Raw genomic sequence first — 14,716 nt, forward strand, 5'->3', positions numbered from 1 at the left:
TCTAGTCTCACCATTCGGGCTCCTCCACGTCCACTTTCGACTAACCCGCTTGCGGAAAAAGTTGTTCATTATCCGCATATTATTCTGTTCTGCAAACGCTACTAATAATTCTCCTCTGCTATTCCTAGAGCCTATGCCATATTCCCCCACTGACTTGTCTCCAGCCTGCTTCTTGACTACCCTGGCATTGAAGTCGCCCATCAGTATAGTGTATTTTGTTTTGACTTTACCCATCGCCGATTCCACGTCTTCATAAAAGCTTTCGACTTCCTGGTCATCATGACTGCATGTAGGGGCATAGACTTGTACCACCTTCAATTTGTACCTCTTATTAAGTTTCACAACAAGACCTGCCACCCTCTCGTTAATGCTATAGAATTCCTGTATGTTACCAGCTATTTCCTTATTAATCAGGAATCCGACTCCTAGTTCTCGTCTCTCCGCTAAGCCCCGGTAACACAGTACATGCCCGCTTTTTAGCACTGTATATGCTTCTTTTGTCCTCCTAACCTCACTGAGCCCTATTATATCCCATTTACTACCCTCTAATTCCTCCAATAACACTGCTAGACTCGCCTCACTAGATAGCGTTCTAACGTTAAACGTTGCCAGGTTCAGATTCCAATGGCGGCCTGTCACCTAATCGTGCACCTAATCGTGCACCTAATCCTCGGTACACGGAGCTTGTCGATCGAGTTGACAGAGCACCTGGCATGTGAGCCGGCCAGAACCTGTTCGAGCTGCATATAGCTTGAGCTGTCCTCCTGCGGTCGGTTACAAATTGCAGTAGGCCAATTTCCGAATTATTGGACGCATTTTTTTTTTTTACATCTTGCAGCCGTGATATTTGCCGATGGTTTTAGGATCCCCAGTACCGGGCCTTTAAGAGATGCCGCCGCTAGGGCGTCTGCTGACTCTTTTAAAGTGAGTACCTTGTGTCCTGGTACCCATACCGAACGGATGAGGCGTAAATGCTGGGGGATTGATCAATAAAATTCTCGGAGGATGGTAGATGAATTTCGCGCTGATAGAGCAAAACAAACGGATATGGTGACGGTTATGATTACGGTGGAATAAATAGATGAGGGAAGCGTTCGTAGAGCTAGAATGATAGCCAAAAACTCTGCCTGAAATATTGGTGTAAAGTCGGCCAGTCGAAGAGAGACAGACCAATTTAATGATGGCATAAAAATGCCCACCCTTGACTTCACTGACAGAAGCATGTCAGGCTATTACTGTATCTATATGGGGGTTCTCAAGGTGGTCATCTGACGGATCTTTTAGGTATCTAATCTGACAGGCAGAAGGGAAGCGTTTATTTGGAAATATATATTTGAATTCAACTCTTACTTTCGCAGTAGGCAAATTTGGGAAAACCACATCGCAGATTGATACTTGTAATGGTTCGAATAGCTTCTGCACAAAACTTACCTGGGTACGATACAGTCGAGGCCATTGATTCGCAAAGAGTGCAGTCGGTTCTCGAATGAACACATAGGAAGAGCGTCTCTAGGGAGAAGCATGGATATTCAGTAATGTTTCGACTGTCAGTATCCGAAATCAAGTTTGGAGAGAAGGCAGGTGAGTTTCATGATAAAGAATATTATTCGCCCTAAATTTTGGAAGGCCAAGACATAAACGTAATGATTCGCGTTCCAAAAGAACGAGAGGGCGCAATTTACAAGCAGGACTTCCAGAAAATAAAATGCAAGGAGGAGGAGGAAAAACTTTATTTGCTCTAATTGGTTAGAAATTAGCGGTGGCAGATGTGGTCGGCCGTCTTCACGGTCTTCTTCCCCATCTGTGCAGGGTCGACGACCCTATTACAGGGCACCACTAAAACGCAACAGAACAGTAAAGTGGGGCGGACATACATGCAATAGATCATCAGCAGAGGCTTCCTGCGCATTCCAAAACGACTGGGGCTGACTATTCATAATAAACCAGCAGCACGCGCTCCTTTAGATGCGATGTATTATATGTGTGTCCACCAATTAAGCTTTTCTGTGTAAATCATTCCCAGATATATTAATGATTGTGCCTGTGGAATTGTCTCCTGGTCATACGTCAGTGTTATCCGGATAGGAAAAGTTAAGGAGAAAACAATGATTGCACTTTTATTGACATTTAGCGACATTTGTAGTCATTTAACTGACATTTCAATTTGATTCTCATAGGACTGCAATGTTTTATGGAGGATATATGTATATCATTCGATAACAAAAAAAAAAAAAGAATGCGATGTCATCAGCGTATACGTATACCTGCACATCATGGTGTGTCGGAATTTGACTTAGAATATTAAATAAAACGGGGGAGAGTACTGCGCCTTGAGGAACACCCATATTTTTTTTTTTTTTGCGTCGAGAAGAAACACCATTTTTTATAGCAATAAAATGTACGTCCGTTTAGCAAATTATGAGTCCATGCAAATATATAATGTGGAAGGTTCACACTTTCAAGTCAGTTGATCAAGATGGTGCCATCAACACTGTCATACGCCTTCGCAATATCTAATGCCACTAAAGCCGCCTGCTGGTTGTTGCGGCGAGCTAGTTGAATTCGACTCTCCACGTTAACATGAGCATTCCAAATTGAGCACCCAGGCCTGAATGCTGTTTGAGAGTTACTCAATATTTGGTTGTCGCCTATCCACCTTTTGATCTGACCATGCAATACTCTCTCGATTAACTTTACAAGGTGTGAAGTCAATCTAACGTTATCTATAGTGTGTCCAACGCCCTGCTTTTTAAGTAGCGGTGTTATTTGGCTACTTTCCAATATGGATGAGTCCATGCCATCTTAATGGAAAAAAAATTATAAATTTAAGCAAATCCTGGGGATACAGTTCGAATATTATTTTTATCATTGTTATAGTTATGCCATCAGGACCTGGAGCTGAAGCTGGCAGCGGCTTTACCACTTCCATTAATTCCTATGATGTCTCTGCTGTGACAGCTTGTTCAGGTGCCGGCATATGATGGGGTAGAGGTGACGTAAACCGACTCTCTAAGCATTTTGCAATCTCCTCCAGTGACTGTACCGATTCCTTGGCAGTTAAACTACCATATTCTACATTCGATGGTGCTTAAACATTCTTTTTAGACTGTAGAAACTTGTATAGGGCATTTTCGGTACTAGATTGCGATAGATAACTGCAATGTTTGGCGTTATAATTTTCTTTCGCTTTGTCAGCTGTCTGCCTGAGTGTAGCTGCAGTACATATATAGCCATTCGAATTACGTGGACATTGGTTATACAGTAACTTTCTCCACGCTGCTTTTATTTTTCTATATTCACGTTCACAGTCAGGATTCTACCAGGGGGTATAAGTACCATCTTTAATAGACTGCATACTGAATCTGGCTTTTTTATAACTCTAAATTATAATGTGACACAAATCAAGCGCCTTTACTTCATCATTTAGTTCTACCTGTTTATTTAAAGCTGATCGCTATGAATCTTGAAATTTGCTATAGTTAGCATAGCTGCGGACATGATTTATTTATTTTTATTTATTTCATAATACTGTGAGCCTGTCTCAGGCTCTGACAGGAGTGGAATGTACAATAGGTGGTACAACAGGTTTGGTGTTCCGGAACATGAATGAAAAGATACATAACTTATATAAAGAATAGAATCAAAAAGTGTGCAGAGTTGTAGAATCATACAATTCATGACTCCTAATCAAGAAGGCTATGGCTACAACACATTTACGAAAGCATTTTCAAAGAAAGATTACTGACCAAATTATTGGGCACGCGATTTCAAGAATTACTGCCCGATGGTCGCTGTTTGTGGCCGAGGTGACAGCACATCAAAACAAAATGACACAACCCGAACTGGACAAAGTTAGGTCTAGCACCAAACGCGATTTTCCGGTACAAAAGTTGGGGTTCTCGCATTTACACAATTAAGGTCATTTGACGAAGTCCAGTCTAACAGTCGTTTGCCACAAAAATCGGATCGATAGTCCCATGATATGTAGGAATAATCGAAATCTCCAGCTATGACTATATCCTTTTTGCACGCTGCGACCACGGCATCAAGAGAACCTGTATTCATAACTCCTGTAGGAAAATAAACATTGACTATCGAAAATGGGGCACATCCAGGTAGCATTACGTCCAATGCTATAATCTCGCCTTCTGCATAAAATGACTGATGACTAATCTTAGCTCTGTGAAAATTTTCGATGAGATTAAAAATGCTAAACCCCCTCTCCGAGAAGGGCGATCCAGACGAAAACTGCGGTAATTCTTTAAATGAAAACTCTTTTCTGCGGATAACTACGTTTCTTGCAGAATAATAAAATCAGGAGAAAATTCTTCACAAAGATATAACAAATCAGTGGCTACAGCAAAAATGAAATGACGATTCCACTGCAGCACTTTTAAGGTCCCTATGTTGACGATATACAGGCAGTATTGACTGTCGTCTGTAGAATGCTATCTTTTAGAAAATTACCCTTTGATAGGTTGCCATTTTGACTCTTTGTAGTTCTTAGTTTATGAAGGATAGTAGTTCTCGGAAGTACGGAGAAGCACGACGTTTTACACTTCAAGCATCCAAATGAATGTTCTGAATGTTTTTTTTAAGTGACTCGCAACTGTTACCACCCTCGCGTTCGACATGAGATGGGGAAGGTTCAGTGTCATCAGCACTGCGAGGCAAGGCTTCTGCCGATAGGTCTTTGCCCATATTCTCGTGAGAAACTGTAACACCTGGTCGCGCATCAGCCGGCGAAAGTTGTGACATCTGAGTAGTGAAAACATGCACGCTGATCTCTGAAAGGTTCGAAAAAAGACTGTCAAGGGGTTTTGTCATAGCTTAATTTCTCCACAGTGGCAGCTACTACATATACAAGAGATGCATCTATAACGCTTGAGTGACGAGCAGCAGCTTCAGTGTGCCCACAGAACTTTTTTGATACAACAGACTGAGCTTCACGATGCGAACATCACTTCCGTTATATAACTTGTAGCATTTCAAGATCTTGACCTCTCGCAGGACATTTCGAACAGACCGCAGGGTGGGAACCTTCGCACAAGCAGCATTACTCGCTCTGAGAGGGACACGTCTTTGCATCATGGCATTCTCCGCAAACGCAAATGTGGCACCGAAGCTCTGGCCTACATCCCTTCATGCTATGGCCATATCGCTAACGCTGAACGCATTGCAGTGTGCGGGGAGAAAGTGCTTCAACTCTAAATTAAAGGCCCTGTCTTGATCTCTGACGGCGTAGTTGTGCCATCAAAGGTGACGATAACCGACTCTGTAGGCACTATTGGATTATCAGAAACTCGTGAAGGAGGAGGATGAAATAAAGAGAGAAGGCAGGGATGTTAAGAAACTCTTGATCATCGGTAGACAGATATTGCACCTGCCGTGGAAAATATTTGCAGCACCTCGGAGGCATACAGACTCGCGTCGACTCTCCGAACTAGCTCCTTAATGCAAGCTAGATGAGTGAGTGAGTAGAAGCTTTATTGAAAATAAATAAAATAAGGCATGATGGTTGGGGCTCCTATTCAAGGGCCCCACTGGCACGAGCGGCTCTCTGGGCTTGGTCCCGACGAGCCAATTGGATCTCCCGACCCTCGTCCGCAAGCCATGCCTCCCACTGCCTATTCCTCAGTGGATGTTGGTGTATTATGGGGCTGTCTATGTGCGGAGGCCTCCTAGGGCACTCTCATGTGATGCGTTTTAGTGCGGGTGTGTCTGTGCACCACGGGCACCCGTCAGTGAACCTCGTGGGGTGTATTCTGTGTAAGTGTTGTAGGTTGGGTTATGTATTCGTCTGAATACGACGCCAGTCCCTCTCCTGTTGGCTGTTTAAATTGGAGTGAGGATGACCAAAACGTCTCCGCTTCTGCCTTTGCTGTATAGGAGGATGTCACGAGAATTCGGTGGAAGGTCGTCGCTGGGCAATGCCGTTGCTCAGACGTTTAATCCTCGAGCAGTACGGTCTGCCCTCGCGTTTCCTGCAAAGCCCTCGTGTTCCGGACACCATATGATAGTGTGGTGCCCTTCTAGTTGATTGCCTAAAATTTTGGTTATTGATTGGGGTGCCGTTCCATTTAGAAACATGCGGCAAGCCGCTTGTGAGTCGGATAATGATAGCCGAATTGGTTTGACGCTCGGCGTCCTGAATGGCCAAGGCGATGGCTGCAGCCTCTGCCACGCACGCCGAGGTGGCTTTGAGAAGGAATAAAAGGGCTGACGGGGTGATTCGCGAACATTGCTCACTTTAGAAGGTTGGAGACACAGGTCTTGTCCGGCGAACAACATTCGGTGCCCCCTCTGCCAGTTTGTCGGACATCGGTATATGCTCTGGAAGTGCGGGGTAGCTTTCCGCAAGCTTGAATAGTCTCTGGATTATTCACGCGGATGAATCCCCCATTGGTCGGCATTAGGGCAACTGGAACGCTGTGAATGCCACTGTGCAAGAAAGCATATACAGGGACATCATTAGGGGGAAGGGAAGCCGCCCATAGGAAAGACCGCTGGCCGGGAGTAAAAAGAGACATTAGGAACTCGCAATGAGATCAACCAGATTATGAAAGGAAAATACTAAACAAAACAAAGAAAAAATAAACTCCCCGATAATTGACCAATACACTGCAACAGGAGGCCTGGGAAGAGCGTCCGCAGAACACCAAACAGACCAAGATCTACAAGGACTGCCTTGTTCGATGCCGTCCTCGACTTTGCCTGCTTTTTGTTTCTCTTGGCACCCATTCTGTATAACTATAATAGACCATCCGCTATCTGCCCTACGCATTACAACAACTACGCATCCCGCGAATTATCCGTTATTGTACTGCAGAAACTTCAAGATCGCTTGTTTTTTCACGCTCAGTGATCCAACGCTGCATCGTTCTTAGTCTCAGCGTCTCGCTTTCGGTCGCATCATTCAGCATCATCGGGACACAACAGCGTTCGTGGTTTAGCAATAACAAAGAAAGACACGCTGTTATGTGTGCTTACAGCCAGAGGTTATGCGAGCTGCCTATATAATTATAGAGAACCCTGGCGCTGCATTCGTTGAGCCACCATGGGTATGATGGGAAGTACATGGATTTGTCTGATCTCCATGTTTGTGGATTCAAATATTTTTGTGGCTTTGTCTATTACGCTTTATATGCCATCATTGTCGTAAATTTCAGAGCAATCTGTACTAGAGTGTACTAGATTGGGGGAGGTGGAGGGTCCCACGAGACCTCCGCGCTGCGGTATTTTTATTGCGATAAATATTATATGGGCACTCCAGCCGCAATTCTGCCGTTGGCGTCGGCGTCGCCGTTGTCGTGAGGTTTCGTATGAGTCAGAGCGTGGGACGATGAGCAGGCGCACGCGGTTCAATCTCGACTGCGCGAGCGAGGAACGCAGCCCGGATGCGTGCCCTCTCCTGCGGTGCATGAGGCAGTGCGACGAGGCGAGGGAAGAGGGGCGTTCTTCTCCGGCGGCTGCTACGGTGCTTCGATGTACTCCTCGCCCGCAGCTCCGTACAGAGTGCAGGCAACCGCGGCGTTTACTACGACGCTGGCCACGCGTATCGCGGACGCCGTAGTGGACGCGTTTGGCGAACGCCGTAGGGACGCGTTGCCGGCACTCGTGCGTCTTGAAAGCGGTCTGCGACGTGGCTGAAGTGGGCGCCCGCGCGGACCTCATCTTCAAAGCGATCTGCGATCTTCGCAGAGTGCGCGTAGTGCCGGTAGCTTCGTATGCATTGTGCTTTCGACGTTTCGTTCGCACTGAAGCGAGTCACGCATGAACATCAACTCGCTTGCTGCTGCCGCGATTCCTCACTCCAGAATTTTCACATCGAGTTTCCGCGCTCATCGAGCGAGATGTGTTCATGTTTACCTCTGCGCGCGTGACACCGTGCTGGTTAATTTAGTTAAAACACGTTGACGGGCTAGTTGGTTTGAATCCTTGATGGAATGTGTAAGCGCGACTGAACAAGGGCGTATAAAGAAGCAGACACATCAAGATAGCGCTGTCTGTGTGTGTCTGTTTCTGTCTACGTCGTCGCTGAGTCAAGCTTACATATTCTATCATTGTTAATTTAGTTAGTAAGCGAATGTTTACAAGTTTATACGGCCGATAAACCTACTATCCTTACTTCGTACAGCTGTCTACTAATTTGTTGTCGCTATCGGTGCCTCGCCTTTCGGGCCGAACTGCGAATTTTTTTTTCTCTTCGTACGCATTATGTATAACTATACTACACCAGCGGTTATCCGGTTATCCCCTACCCTACTCATTATAAGAACTACGCATCTCGCGAATTATCCGTTATTATACTGCAGAAATTTCTAGACCGCTTGCGTTTCCGCACTCAGTGATCCAACGCTGCTTAGTTCTTTGTCTCAGCGTCTCGCTTTCGGCCGCTTCATTCCGTATCACAGGGACACAACAGCGCTCGTAGTTTAGCAATACCAAAGAAAGACACGCTGCTGTGTGCTTACAGCTGGAGGTTATGCGAGCTGCCTATATAATTATAGGGCAACGCCTGTAAGAGTAACTACTCGCACCTTTCCCTTCAAGGCCTTCAAGGGCTCATGAGCAACCACACTGCTCCCTGTCTCTGTAAATGACTGGATGGATTCTGTATCAATGCCAGACAAGTTCATTCGTCAAGCGATTCACCATAGCCACGGCACCCGTCGCCAATTCATCATCATGAAGCGCCACATCCACAAAGACAACTCGGACTAGACTCTCATGAAAGAGTTTTCTTATTCTATGCGAGAAAGGCACTGGGGCCAGATGGGGCCGAAGAAGGTCAGAAGGTACTCCCGTTTTCTATTTTTTTGAAGTATTTATTAAACATTTGCGTTTCTGTGTACAACGCCATCAGGAATAACAGCGGGCGGAGAAGGGAGGTAATAAGTAACTCGGGAAGTTAACAACAAAGCACAATCTTCACACTATATATGAAAGAAATAACAAGTGAAAATTATCAAAAATCGTAACAGTAAGCAGGTAAGTGCAGGAAAATGTCTTGTGGCGTAGAAGTACAAGCGACAGAAAGATCTCCAGCTGGAGTGTGCACGGCGGTTACTTCTATCACGGCCTGATGGTCCGGCGTGATGTCTAACATGACCTTCTTGATCTTCACTTAAATGTCATCGTCATCAAAGCATGTGCGATACGCGTCATCCGTAATAAGTCACGTGACTCAGGTCAACGGCCTTGTTCATGGATAAATAGTTAAGTCGGCCAGGGGTCGCGATACACACCTTGCTTGACTGCGTCGATCTGCTCTCGCAGACTGCCGTCTCCGTAAGTGCACACGGACTTTGCCCCTCGGTAGTGGTATTTCTTCGTCTCTCTCTCTATTTGCTGGGCTAGTTCGCGTGTCGGGGCCAAGACGAGACAGGATGGGCTTTACCATCCCTCTCTTTGATGAGCGTGGCTCTCAGCTAGGTCCAAGGCAGCAGGTAAGATGTCACTAATAGTCTTGCCGGCAACTGTCTGTGCGACAATAATCAGGTCGTTACCTTGAAGCCGGATTGGCAAGGCTTGGTTGTGCATCGGTGAGGGTTTCTTGGAATTCTTCCTACACATTTCGTCAAAGATTTCTGGATACATTGCAAGTGCCTCGTCGAATGATGCCACGGGGTTGGTCGTCACGCCTGTACTTGGACGTTCCTGCGCTCTCGGATGTTTGACAACTGCGTCGTTGTTGGCTGACCTGAATTCACCCACCTCCTTGGCAGTCACGTGTGCAACTTCGGGATCCTCGGCGCCAAAAATGTTCCCGAGTGGCGGAAAATCTTGCCGGCGTATCCTTTCCTCTTCATCGCTCTTGGCAAGCAGCTTGGCCCAGTCTAGCGGAGGTCGCGGCTCCATCATGTCGGGATCTTCTTTTTCCGACAAAGGCGTGTCTGACAATGGAGTGTTGGCCCCGTATTTGGGTCTCTATCTTCACACCTCTTACGCAGCGGTCGCTGCAGTTCGCCAACGAAGGAGGATCGTACTCTTGCTCTTCGCACACCCTTGGCCCTTTGGGCGTTGTCGCCAGCCGTGTTGACACTGGCAGGCGTTGATGACTGTAGGCGTGTACAAGCTATGACATAGACGTGGCTTGCTAGGTTCCGATCGACGCGTTCGAAAGTAGCACGTGCTGCGACGAGCTCGCGCTGCGGGTAGAAAAAGATGAAGAGACCAAGAAAAATATTCCATTTTGTTTGCGGATCGTTTACATGAAAGACACAATGGCGCGATAAATATGTATTGTATTTGTTAATTGTATATGCTGCTTTCTTTTCGAAACCCCAATGAAATCTTTCGCTAGTATGTGCGTATTGCTATCACCATCGCCACATGCCCTCTTGCAGCTTCCGCGCTGCGCCACCGTGCTTTGTCTTGTACTCTCGCCTTCGGCTTCTTTATTCCGTGTCTTCGTAACAGAACACGATTAACAATCTGTGAATGCATGGTTGCTTTCCCGTTGACCCAATAAATAAAAAGAAAGAAATAATATATGCAGACCCAAGGCACGTCTTTGAATTTATAACAAGTGAGAGGCCGACATTGACGGACTCGGAGGAGGCAGATCTGCTAGCGACGAGAGGTGTGAATAGTGTATTTGTGGACCCATAGCTACGCTATCGACGATGACGTGTAAACCTACAAGGCTAACACTGTAGAAACAATAATTGACGAGGTCTTCGAAGTACCTCTGCGGCCTGGTAAATATGGCGACGATAATCTACGGAGGGTCCAACCAGTTGCGTTCACACGTGATGCAGCTGATAAAGCATTGAATAGTTCTTTGCATAATTTTTGCTGCGTTATCAACTATACGGCTGCCCGAACCGCATCCACGCTTCCGTCGTCGTCGTCGTGCTGTATCCCTATTGACCGCGCAATACGCAGCACGCGAGGGGATGGTTAGAACATAGAGTTACCTACAATATACTAGAGGGAACTCTGGCACTGCATTCATATATCCACCATGGGAATGATGGGAAGTGCATGAATTTGTCTGATCTTTGTGCTTGTGCATGCCGACTTTTTTGTGGCTTTGTCTACTGCGCTTTATATGCCTTCATTGTCGTAAATTTCAGGGCAATCTGTACTACAGTGTACTAGATTGGGGGGGGGGGGGAGGGGGGTTCCACGAGACCTCCGAGCTGAGGCATTCTTATTGCGGCAGCAATTATATGGACGCTCTAGCCGCATTTCTGCCGTCGGCGTCGCAGTCGCTGTCGTCGTCGCCGTGACGTCTCGTATGAGTCGAAACGTGCGAGGGTGAGCCGGCGAACGCGGTCCAATCTCGCGTGCGCGAACAACGAACGCGGCCCGGATGCGTGCCCTGTTCTGTGGTGCGTGAGGCAGTGGAATGAGGCGAGGGAGGAGGGGCGTTCTTCTCGGGTGGCTGCTAGAGCGCGTTGATGTCCTCCTCACCCGCCGCTCCGTACAGAGTGAAGGAAACCGCGGCGTTAACTACGATGTTCACCGGGCGAATCGCGGACGCCATTGTAGACGCCATAGAGTTTCTCACTACATTACCTAGAGGGAGATCTGGCGCTGCTGCGCTGTGGTGTGCATGGGAATGCCGGTATATTGTGGATTCGGATTGGCATCGTTCTCGTAGAGACAGGACAAATTGAAGACGCGCTTGGCAAGTACCGTTCCGTCTGTCACAATGATTCATTTTCTACTAGAACAGCACGTGAAAAGCCGTTTTAGCTTTATTATTACGCAAAAACATGTTTTGTTTAACTATGAGAACTTGTTATTGTGTGTACGACTACATGTTACGTAAAAAGTATCAGCGGGCCGCTAAAGTTGGAGGACAGACGACAAGGTTCGCGCTCGCTTTGAAACAGTTGTGGGTGAGTAAAGATGTAATATGCGTGAACGGAAACATTTTATGAAGATTTTACTTTGAGAATGCGTTATTTGCGTGGCCATATCCACGTTTTAGACGAAGCCTCTTACAACACCAGCCAACACGAGCCTCGCAGACACATATACCGCCATTCCCATGACGGCATGGTGCCCCCTTAAGAAACTCCCATAGACGGTGGCGCCAGATTACCCTCTAGGTGTTGTAGTGAGAAACTCTATGGTAGACGCCCTTGACGGACGCCGTAGGGACGCGTTGCTGGCGCTCGTGGGTCTCGAAAGCGGTCTGCGACGTGGCTAAAGTGCGCGCCCGCGCGGGCGTCATCTCCAAAGCGATTTGCGATGTTTGCAGAGAGCGTGCAATGCCGGCAGCTTCGTATGCGCTGTACTATCGACGTTTCGTTCGCGCTGAAGCGAGACATGCATGAAGGTTAATTCGCTTGCTGCTGCCGCGATTCCTCACTCCAGAATTTTCACAGCGAGTTCCCGCGCTCATCGAGCGAGATGTGTTCATGTTTACCTCTACGCGCGTGACACCGTGCTGGTTAAGTTAGTTAAAACACGTTGACGGGCTAGTTGGTTTGAATGCATGATAGAATGTGTAAGCGCGACTCAAGAAGGACGTACAAAGAAGCAGACAAATAAAGACAGCGCTGTCTCTGTGTGTCTGTTTCTTTCGACGTCCTCGTTGAGTCCCGTTTGCGGCCACGGCGGCCGCATTTCGATGGGGGCGAAATGCGGAAACGCCCGTGTGTTTAGGTGCACGTTAAAGAACCCCAGGTGGTCAAAATTTCTGGAGTCCTCCACTACGGCGTGCCTCATAATCAGAAAGTGGTTTTGGCACGTAAAACCTCAAATATTATTATTATTATTAGTCCCGTTTGCATATACTATCATTGTCAATTTAGTTAGTAAGCGAATATTTACACGTTTGTGCGGTCGATAGAGCTACTATCCTTACTTCGTACAGCTTATCTACTAATTTGCTATCGGAATCGGTGCCTCGCCTTTCGGGCGGAAATGCGAATTTTTTTGCTCTTGGTACCCATTCTGTATGACTACATAATAGACCAGCGGTTATCCACCCTACGCGTTACAACATCTATGCATCTCTCGAATTCTCCGTTACTATACCGCGAAACTTCTATATCATTTGCTTTATTCGCCCGCAATGATCCGACATGGCGTCGTTCTTTGTCTCAGCGTCTCGCTTTCTGCCGCTTCGTTCCTTATCATCGGGACCCAACAGCGTTCGTGGTTTAGCAATACCAGAAGAAAGACACGCTGTTATGTGTGCTCTTACAGCTAGAGATTATACGAGCTGCCTCTATAACTCTAGGGCAACGCCCCTAATAGTAATTACTCGCAGCTTTCCGTTGAAAAGGTTTTCAAGGGCTGATTAGCAATCGCGTTGCTCTCTGTCTCTGTAGATGCCTGGATGGAATCTCAGTCAATGCCAGACAGGACAATTTTATTCGTGAAGCGCATAGAGTTTCATACAATAATCACATTAGAGGGAACTCTAGTGCTAGTGTCTACGGGAGCTGCTATGAGAGCGGTTGTACCAGCATGGGAATTATGGGAAGTACATGGATTTGCCTAAACTACGTCGTTTTGGCTTCAAACGGCTTTGTGATTCCGTAAACTCTTCATTTTCAACAATGTACTGCGTAATAAATAATTAAATAAACATAATTAAAATTGCCCGATGGCAGGATTCGAACGCACGAACTCTAGCACAGAAGCCTGATATTGAAATCATTAAGACTCAGGCGCATGTATCGACAGGCGAAGTAAACTGCCTTATGAATTTATCGCGGGCATGCCAGTACCTTGAGACGCTTGGCGCGTTTCGATTTGGCCACCTGGAGGAGCTCAAGCGTTGCAGTTAATAGCAATTGTACCTGTTCGCGACGTCTTCTGCACTTCGAAGAGTACAGATTGCGCTGAAATTTAGACAGTAGGATTTATATAGCTTAATATACAAAGCCGCAAGAACGTCTGAATCCACAAGCACGAGGATCAAAGAAATCCATGTACTTCCCATCATTCCCATGGTGCTACGACTGCATCGCCAGAGTTCCCTCTAGTGATTATTGTATGAAACTCTATGGTCAAGCGATTCACCGTAGCCGCGGCACCAGAAACCAATTCATCATCGGGGAGCGCCACCTCCACAAAGACGATGCGGACTAGAGTCTCATGAAATAGTTTTCTTATTCTATGCCTAGAAACGCACTGGGGCCACATGGGGTCGAAGAAGGTCAGAAGCTACTCCCGTTTTCTTTTTTTTTCAATTATTTATTAAATATTTATATTTCTCCGTACAACGTCATTGGGAATAACAGCGGGCGGAGGAGGGAAGCTATAAATAACTCGTAAAATTAACAAGAAAGCACAATGGTCACACAATATGTGAAATACAGACAAGCTGAAATTATCAAAAATTTTAAAAGCAAGCAGGTAAGCGCAGGGAAAACTCTTATGGCGAAGAAGTACAAGCGACAGGAAGATTTCAGACTGGAGTGTGCACGGCGGTTACGTCTATCACGGCCTGATGGTCCGGCGTGATGTCTAACATGACCCTCTTGATCTCCACCTAAATGTCAGCGTCATCAAAGCGTGTGCGATCCGCTTCATCCGTAATAAGACAAGTCACGTGTGTCAGGTCGACGACCTTGTTCATGGACAGGTCGTAAAGTCGGCCGGGAGTCGCGCTACACACCTTGTTTGTCTGCGTCGATCTGCTCTCGCTGACTGCAGTCTCCGTAAATGCACACGAACTTTGCCCCTCGGTAGTGGTATTTCTTCGTTTCTCTCTCAATTTGCTGGGCTAGTTCGCGTGTCGGAG

Source organism: Dermacentor variabilis, chromosome 3 (genome assembly GCF_050947875.1).
Source record: "Dermacentor variabilis isolate Ectoservices chromosome 3, ASM5094787v1, whole genome shotgun sequence".
In the NCBI taxonomy this organism is placed as follows: domain Eukaryota; kingdom Metazoa; phylum Arthropoda; class Arachnida; order Ixodida; family Ixodidae; genus Dermacentor; species Dermacentor variabilis.